Here is a 9,368-nt window from a genome sequence, read left to right as displayed (position 1 = left end):
CTGCTTTTTATTCTGTTGTTTTTGTTACTTTCTTCTTGTAATTATGCATCAGTATTATACAGGTATATAACATTGGTCTCAGGTTATACTTTTTGATTTAAGATTTGATATTCTGTCGCAGTTTTGATATAAGTATATCATGACTCAGTTAATACTTGTCTAGTACTAGTCATTATAAAATAAATGAAAAAGCTTGACATATCTTTTACTTTTTTACGGAAAATCGTACCAAAGTATGAACAATTATAAAGGAGATGTAGCAGTCATGCTGGACAACAAATGAACGTATATGCATTCGATTAGTTTGCGTTATAATTGTTTATTCTTAAATTGCTTCTTGGTGAAGTTTTACATGATCCTTCATAGAGATAAGTATAGTTATACACTCTGGTAATGTAGTGTAGAAACATATAGAAATCAGTGGGTAAAATGCAGCACTCAACACCTATTTGTTAAAGGACAGCGGCGCTAAAACTCTTTTAGTAGCATGTACTTTGACATCAACGAAATTTATTTCACGATATATTTATAATGGTGTATTTATATAATAAAATGTACACGTATAACACAAACACATGAACAGTTCTTAAAACGGTTATTGTGAACAGAGTTAATAGTCAACAGCTGTGGTTAGTATTCGAGTTAATCATTTACCATATCTGACGTATACCTGAACTAGAGTTCACAATTCAGCAGTGCATTGATATGAAACCGATACAAAATCTGCATAATTCTGAATTCAACTTGTTTTATGATATTATATCAATACATGAGTTTCATTTTATTAATTTAAGTGTCTATTCCCATGCGATCTGTGATCAGCATCTTTGACTCATTTCGCCTAGCGCGCTCCCATCGCACACCGAGCGTTCCCTTTTGTAGAGCGTTTCTGTCCATGGAAACGGTCCCTTGCTTGTGAACACCCCTGCGCTGTTCATCAAACGCATGATTCCTGTAAAATAAAAACACTATATATAAATCAATTGTTCAGATTAATTATTCTAAACTCATACGGCATATTTGCATACTCATCCACATAAACACTTACTAATTGTGTTATATTTGATAAATGTAATAAACTGTCGAACTATAAAACAGTTCAATTATGTTGGACATTAGTTTGGATGATTATTCAAGTCAATTTAAAGTACTGTGTGCATGTAACATATTTCACAACAATAAACCAATACTAGCGTTTAAATTTATAGCTCTTATTTTTTTTCAATTCAATTTATACACATGTGAAAATATACGTTGTGGATTTCTCGTGTAAAACGATTGATTAAAATATATTGTGTAAACAATGGTTGATAAAAATGACATAACTTCAAGCTAATTGAGGATACAGATGAGGGGCTTAATGTGTTGCAGGCTGGGCAAGTGTCTCCGCAAGTGGTGTAGTGTCCAGTCACTTCTTCTACCTCCGTAAGTCCATAGACATGAGATCGTCCAGTTATGTACACAAACTTTCTGAAAATAATTAATTCAATCATTATTTGCAGTGGTGGCGTTAGTGGTAGTAGTAGCAGTAGTGGTGGTAGTTGTAGGGGTATCAGTAGTGGTAGTGGTAGTAGTTATGGTAGTGGTAGAAATAATTCTGGTAGTGATAGTGGTAGTAGTATGTATATAAGTATTATTTTTTTTTAAAAATTGAGCAGTATTTGGATAAACAAAACACCTGTCGGGATCTAGACGAACATGGAGTTGTTCGATGGCATTTCCAATGAATCGTCCGAATTCATCAGCTGTCACCGTGCCGCAACCAGTCCTGTCATGTAGCACAAGTTCGGAGAAAAATGTCTCACCAATAAGACTACTAAATGCCCTCACATTGTAGGTTCCAGCGTGACACAGTGCGTACAGTATCGTCTTTGAATCGATATGCACTATTAAAGCCTCCCAGAGCTGAATTGGCCATCCGTTTACGTACATGGTTGGAGGTGGGAACTTGAAAAATTTATTCGTGATAGAAGACGTGTTCTCAGTCCCTCTCTCATGTTAAACCGTTCTATGGCTGTCATTCCTGAACTGTCTTCAGCTTCCCACCACAATCGAACATCACGACACAGATCAGCTGATTTAATTTCACCAGTTTTACGCATTTCTAGTTCAACCGCTTCAGAAAAGTGAGTCGCTGCCATTGACTACGACATTGGATCTGTCACTTCATCTACCATAATCGGAGTTAAAAGAGTATTCCCATCCTTGGCGACTTTTCGCCATGCCGCGTTGCTTAGGTTATCCAATCCGCCTTTGCACGACTTACGTCTTGTTCTTGTTAGTAAATGTGTCGCATCAATACATTTCACCTCCAATTGATTTCTTCGCAAACTATATTCAGGCTGATAAAACCATTCCCTGCAAGCACAACCGCCATCAATTTGCATATTATTGGAGACCCTTCCTTCGGCAATCCATTTTATATAACGATCGGACCACATACACTCTGCAATTGCACAGTTAAGTTCATATTTTGATGCGCATTTTGAAAGTACCTTTGTTGACAATTTGGATAGTGACGCAAAAGTTGACGGCTTTTTGGGTAAACATTTCTTGTCGTTTCTCGGTATTGACAGGCCTATACGAAGAGAAAGCACATCAAGCTTCGCCTGCTTTGTGGCTGTTTCTTTCACTTCAATCTGTTTTATCTTTTTAAAATATCTCACGATCACTCGTAGATCGACATCAAGCAGCGATACAAGTTTCTCAGAACTCGTAAGTATTTGCTTGATATCGTCGGGTTCAGATGAGTCCCATTTTCCTTTCTTATTGCTTGATTTATCAGTTCTCAACAAAGCTAATATATATTTTGCATCTTTCTCGCTTACATATGCTTTTGGCTGTGACCGATCCTTTTTGTTGTCGTGTAAAGTAAAGGGCGATTTACAAATTTCATCTACAGTGTTTGTACAGTTATTTTCATTTTGTACCACTAAATCATCGCGTTCATCAAGTTCACCTCGGTTTGTTTCTACATCTTCATTGTCTTCGTCTTTCTCGCCGCTAACCACATTTACTACATCTATGCCTTGAGCTTCTCCTATCGGAACTGTCTTTTGTTCATTCGCAGTCATTGTCTGGTTTGTCTTCCGTTTGATTGGGGGTACATTGTTCATGTGGTTTGAGACATGAATTTCACACAATCCTGGTGAACGTTTGAAAAACCATTTAGGAAATTTGTTCATTTCGATGAATTTTGAGATAATTTGAGCCTTTTTCATCTGCTCTACCTCATGCCAAACGTCTTTTTGTAGTTGAAGAATAGTAAGTGGCCTATTATCAGCACTTCTTGCTACTAAATTGTGCCATTGTCCATCAAACGATTGGCATGGAATGTGCAGACCAGCATCATGACATTGGTTGTGAACTTTTTCCGCTATGTTTCGCATGGTTTTGGTGTCCAAACTATAACCTTTTGTAAACCATGCAACTGGAGCAGAAAGACAGATGCTTTTATTCCAGCTTCGGTTCAGGTCTGCGCATATGAACACTACAGATTCGGATGCCCTCTGTCTTTTTAGTTCATACATACATTCATGCAGATCTGCGATATTCATAATCAGGCTTATTGCTTCATCAACTGTTCTTGTGATTTGCAATGTGTTCGTATTTTCGGACTCTCCATCTTTGGCTGACTGAAACAGGCCAAGGAATTCTGCGTTCTTGCTTTCCTTCTGTATTTCGTCTTTCAAGGCCATCTGGTAGTTTGTTTGGAAGTGTTTGCTTTCCTGAATTGAATAACGATCTAGCCAACGACATGGCTTTGCTAAATAACATTGTATTTCGTTTTGACTGAAATACAGATGTTTTGGTCTCAGTCCATGATACATACAGAAGTCGATCAACATCTAATGCTTCCATTTCTGACAGACATTGCAGTAAATACCTTTGTGGAAAATATGTGTGAGCCTCGCGCATTGGACATTTAATTTCAAGTGCAACTTTGGTATCTGTTTGTGATGGTCCTTTTCGCAGACTTCCATCCGGTGAAACCACAAAATATGGTTTCAAATGTTCATCCCGAAACACAACACATCCTTCTTCACAAACTACATATTCTGGATACAATACCGGTGCTATTTTACCTACAAGGGTCGCCACCGCGTGAATTTCACTTTCTTCACCATGCTTCATTGCTTGTTTAACGTTCTCTGGGAAATCATTTTCTGGAAGGCCACATATTACTTTTTCTAAGTACTCCTTTTGAGATTTTAAACCATCCAAACCAAGACATTTGTGTAAGGTGCTTCCGGTCACCTTTGCCGCAGACCTAATTTGGAACCACTCTTCAGAGCGTTGTTTCACAAGTCTAGTACTAGGCGATGTACTTACGGAAGATAATTCTTTGATTGCCTTATATGTATCCATTGATTTAATGTCAACATATATGTCATCAACGAACGTCGACCCATTCAATGCGCTAACTATAATGCATATGTCTTTAATTACATCACCAGCCTTTTTGGTGAATGCAGTGATGTCATGCATGTACCCAAGTATGGCACTTATCGCGTAACTGAACTTGCCGTTCCGCCAATTTGAGTCACCACCTCTCTCGATCAGTTTTTCTTTTGCATATTCCTTTTTCTTCTTCAACTGTTCCATTTCATTCATACCAGAAGATAATCTCTTTAGAGAGTGTACTAGCACATTTTTCATGTTTGATTTGAGCTCCTTTGGCATATCTGAAATATGTGTCCGCCTTTTGCATTGCATACTGATTGAGGCACTCAACACATTCAGTTCGGTCATTGTTGTTTGAAGAACAGTTCTTCTTTCTTCTAATGTTTCCCCGTCCTCAAAACCAAGAAGGTCAACATCTCCACTTTTTTTGGTTAAACCTTGTTTCAGCTTCTTGCCGTCAAATGTAAGGCATGCCGATACGTGTCCAATCTTCTTCCCAAGCTTTGAGATTGCGTCATTTAAGATACCAGGATGGATCCGGTCTGCGTTCTCATATGGATCAAAAGAACGCAGAATTTTGATGTCTGGCACTGCAAAATTTACATTTGACGTGGTCGGGCTGTGCTGGCTTTTTTGAGAAATGCCTTGCATGATCTCGTTCTTATTTTTGAATCCTGACATGAAGTGGACAAATCTACTTCCAAAAAGTCGCCATACAGTTTTCCAGAACTGCTTTGTATCATCACAGTATCGCATTCTTGAGGTATTTGGTTGATCAAACCAATGCACAACTTCTGACCACAGTAGAAATGCTATGTTATTTAATGGAAACTTGTCATCACTTATTTGTTTGAAAAACTCTAACATAGTTAAATGGAGATCTCCATCTTTGGACAGTTTCTGGATGACTGTAGGCAACAATTTCTGACATACACGCACTGTTTCAGCCACATCGCACTTATTACTTTTAACATCACAAGCTTCAACCACATCAGGATAACTTGTATGCGAACACTTCTGTGCATTGTTAACAGTATCACCCGAAAGAAAGTCTTTTTCTGTTTCATTTACAATTTGTTCCTGTATTTCCCCGAACCAATCATTTTCTTTAGATGCATTTTCTGTCTGAAAAAGGGGCCTACTAGTTATTCTTTTAGCTTTCTAAAGTGGAGATCGAAATGGTTCGTGAATAGGAGATTTTCCTGGAGTGTGTTTGCGTTTGAAAAGATTGACAGGTGTCTTCTTAGGCGTGATGACAAAGGAATGTTCTGCTTTGTTTTTCAGCTTTATCGATCTTTTTTTCATCCTGCAAAGACTAAGTTATGATTTTTTTCTCGTCATCCTATAAAAGAAGAAATACGGTTTAGTTCTATGTTTTATATATTGGATATTTCATTAGTGAACAATCATCACGGAGTCTATTAAACCAGTTTTCTAAAATTGATTAAACGGTTAAAAGACGGTTTGTATAAACCTTAGTTAACGAAATAATGTTCGTTTTTAATCACCACGAACATTTAGTTCTTTTAAAGCTGCACTCTCACATATTTACCGTTTTGACAACTTTTTTTGTCTTGAAAAGAGCAAATTTTTGTGTAAATATCTGCAAACCAATGATATAAGGCTGGTAACAAAAGATCAGATCCGAGAATTTCATATTTAAATTCAAATATTGATGTTTTATGCACTTTTCTTAAACCGTTAGTAACGGTTTAAACCATAAAACATTCATTTTCGAACGGAAATATGAAAATCTGCGATCTGTTTTTGTTCAACAGTCTTATATCATTGGTTTACAGATATTTACGTTAAAATTTGCTCTTTCCAAGACAAAAAGTAAAAAAGTTGTCAAAACGGTAAATCTGTGAGAGTGCAGTTTTAAAGCATGAGTACGCGATAACTTTTAGCGGCTTATACGTAAATATTCGCTATAAAGCACTGCCGTTTTCAACACTTTACATTAATGACTCAACATTACTGTTTTTCTTACATTTATTATATACTTATTCTATTTAAAAACATTAATGCGACCATTTCTGATATTATATAGCTAATACTTTTTCATGTACGCTTAATTGTAACGAAGCTCCTGAGATATAACTAAATATTTTCACCTCAACTTCCATTCCGTAAATAAACTGCCTTTCAGCAATTGCGTTCATCAATCGATCAATGTTCGGATCGCAATTCATCGCATCGCATAAAAATATACATGAAAGCTATTGATCTTGTTATTGTTTGTATTGTGCCAGTATGTCCCGTAAAATATAAATCAACATTTTAGAAAGTGCTAAGTTATTTTATTTTAAACGTTTTGTTGCCAAAAGTGTTTCAATTTTATGTTTAAAAGCGTTTTCAAGTGGTTGATCTTTTCCCGCGTTATTGCGACGTCATTTAAAAAAATGTTTCCGGTAACAGTCAAGTCGTCCAATTTACAAAATGGGTAAGAAAGGAATACTGAAAGATAATCCGAAATGAAATGAAGTATGTTTTAACGTTTTTTGAATAAAATAATGAACTATTGGTGTAAAAATAAGGAATGAATTGCGGGGTTGATGTCATTATCGGGGATATGAAAGCAATTGAGCTGGTCAAAGTACGCGTAGAGTCCTTCGCACTCCACACACTTAGACCAGCCCAATTGCGTTCATACCCCGAAAATGACATCAACCCCGCAATTCATTCCTTAAATCACCTTTCCTGACCCGGATACAATTCCTAAATATATTTCAGTAAGGGTATACCTCCGAGAGGTTGTGGGGAATACACATAAAAGCTTGCCTTATTTTCGTTAATTCCTACTTTTGATTATGTCAAAATTGATTATCAACTATATGATAAATCAATAACTGTTATGTATATATTTAAAACAAATATTGAGTAGGAACAGGCGTATATGTAATTTCACAAAAGAAAGCGCGTGCGACATAATGTGATGTTGTGGCGAAATTAACCGGAAATGATTATTCATTGGGCTAGAAAATATTCAATCAAAAAGTTATAATGGTTACATTTAACTTAAGTATCGATTAAGTCACATTGGGATACTTGACACTTTGTCATGCCTACATGCGTTTGCCACTTTAGGTAGGCTACGTGCGTTTGCATTATGAAAATGCCAACGTGCGTTTGCCAAATTTTAAATTCTTCAGAAATTGCATTGTTGTACAAATTGCATCGCACAAAATATACATATAACAAATAAAAACCATTATTGAACAATAGAAAGGCAAACATTGGAAAACAATGTGGCTTTTTATTAAATATTTGACATTTAAATAGCACCTACGTGCGTTTGCATTCCTGGGCCATATTTTTATCGAAGTGTTCTCGGAAACTATGCAAACATGAACAGTGACCAATACACCGATCGAAAGACAAAACAATGCATTCTTTTTTGCGCTATGTCTTTTTAATGAACTCCCACGTATAACAAAAATATCGATAAGAAACTAACCTGGACTGACGATCAAGCGGAGCAAAATACTACTGGCGTTTGCATTTGTGGTCAAGTGACTTTTTTTGCTCATCCCCGGTGACCTGGGCCCAATTTCTCCCAATTTTCCTGTGTTAGGTAATAGGAGTTCAACTAACAAATGAATGTCAATACTTATGTCCATATGCTTGAAATTGTGTCAAGAAAACACAGCTTTATAACGAGTGCTAGTACTGTAACTAACTATAAATATACTGGACAGCAAAAGGCAAGCACTGCTAACAAATTGGTAAACACACTTATCGCCTGATAGTGTTTGCGCTAACATAAACCAACGTGTGTATATAACGTGATAAGAGCAGTTACAATGCTATGACGCACGGCAACATTTTGCTTCTCTTTAGGACGAAAATCAAAGGTAACTTTTTACTTTTTTACTTTTTCATTATTTTTAATGAAACATAGCGCATTGTGTGCCCTTTACATTGCACTAGCTCCGTTCTCAACAGGAGATTGAGTAAGGATTTAGTTTTTCCGCGTGATATACACACACCTGCCTGTCATGTGGAAGTAAGCGTGTTGTAATACGATTGCTGTACACTTAAGCTATACTTTAAGATTTATTCTACTGTTTTACAAAATGTATTTTGCGTGAGTTTGACCTTGAACAATTACCATTAAATCAACCAATCAATCATAGAAGACACAAGAAACAACTACTTTGTTCATAAATGGCATCACCACCATGGAAAAACGCCATTGATTATCGTAAATATAACAAGTGTACACTATAAGCTCTTACAGAAACACATTTGCTCCAATAGTAGAAAACTCTTATTGAATGAGCACTGATATTATACATTCTGTTTAATATGCCATTTCCACCGCTATGGTTACACATCTCTTTCCGATTGTAAATTTGCCTGATATTTAAGATCATAGTACATTCTTTCCTTTTAGAATCTTTCAATTGTAAAATAAAGCATTACAGATTGAAATGAACATCTATTCCCGTTTAAGTAAGCTTTAAAACATATCGTTTATTGATAAATTGAATGGTGAAACATATTTTAACTTAAACGTTTAAATTGAATTTACAAATCCAAACATTAACAACAACAACAACAACAACAACAACAACATCACCATGAACAACAAATAGAAAACATCCTCACCTTTTGACGACAGCAAGGTGATAATCAACGATACACTTAAACTGTGTGTTCACAGTACATACATATTTATACAAATCTTTCAAAACCGCAGACTTATCTGGGATTTTGTGGTTATAGCTGCATCTTCACAAAAAGAGATAGATCAAATTGTGTTCTTTTCAAATAGAGATTTATTACGAAAATCAAAGTAACTAAAGTTGTGAAAGTTTTTTGTGCAATCAATAATGGTACCGGGGGGGGGGTCCCAGAATTGTAGTAAGAAGGGGTGTAACTAGGTGGCCTTATGCCCCGCACCCCTACCTCAGAACCAAAATTTATTTTGTTGAAAGTGCTGGCACAGGGATTTGGGGGTA

The 9,368-nt window shown here is 36.2% G+C and overlaps 1 pseudogene; it reads right to left on the bottom strand.

The window, feature by feature from the left end:
* Nucleotides 1-789: 789 nt before the first annotated feature.
* LOC128240402 (uncharacterized) lies at nt 790-5,160 on the bottom strand (annotated as a pseudogene).
* Nucleotides 5,161-9,368: the final 4,208 nt, after the last annotated feature.

This window comes from Mya arenaria, chromosome 7, assembly GCF_026914265.1.
Source record: "Mya arenaria isolate MELC-2E11 chromosome 7, ASM2691426v1".
Classification (NCBI taxonomy): domain Eukaryota; kingdom Metazoa; phylum Mollusca; class Bivalvia; order Myida; family Myidae; genus Mya; species Mya arenaria.
This window is presented reverse-complemented; position numbering and strand designations above follow the sequence as displayed.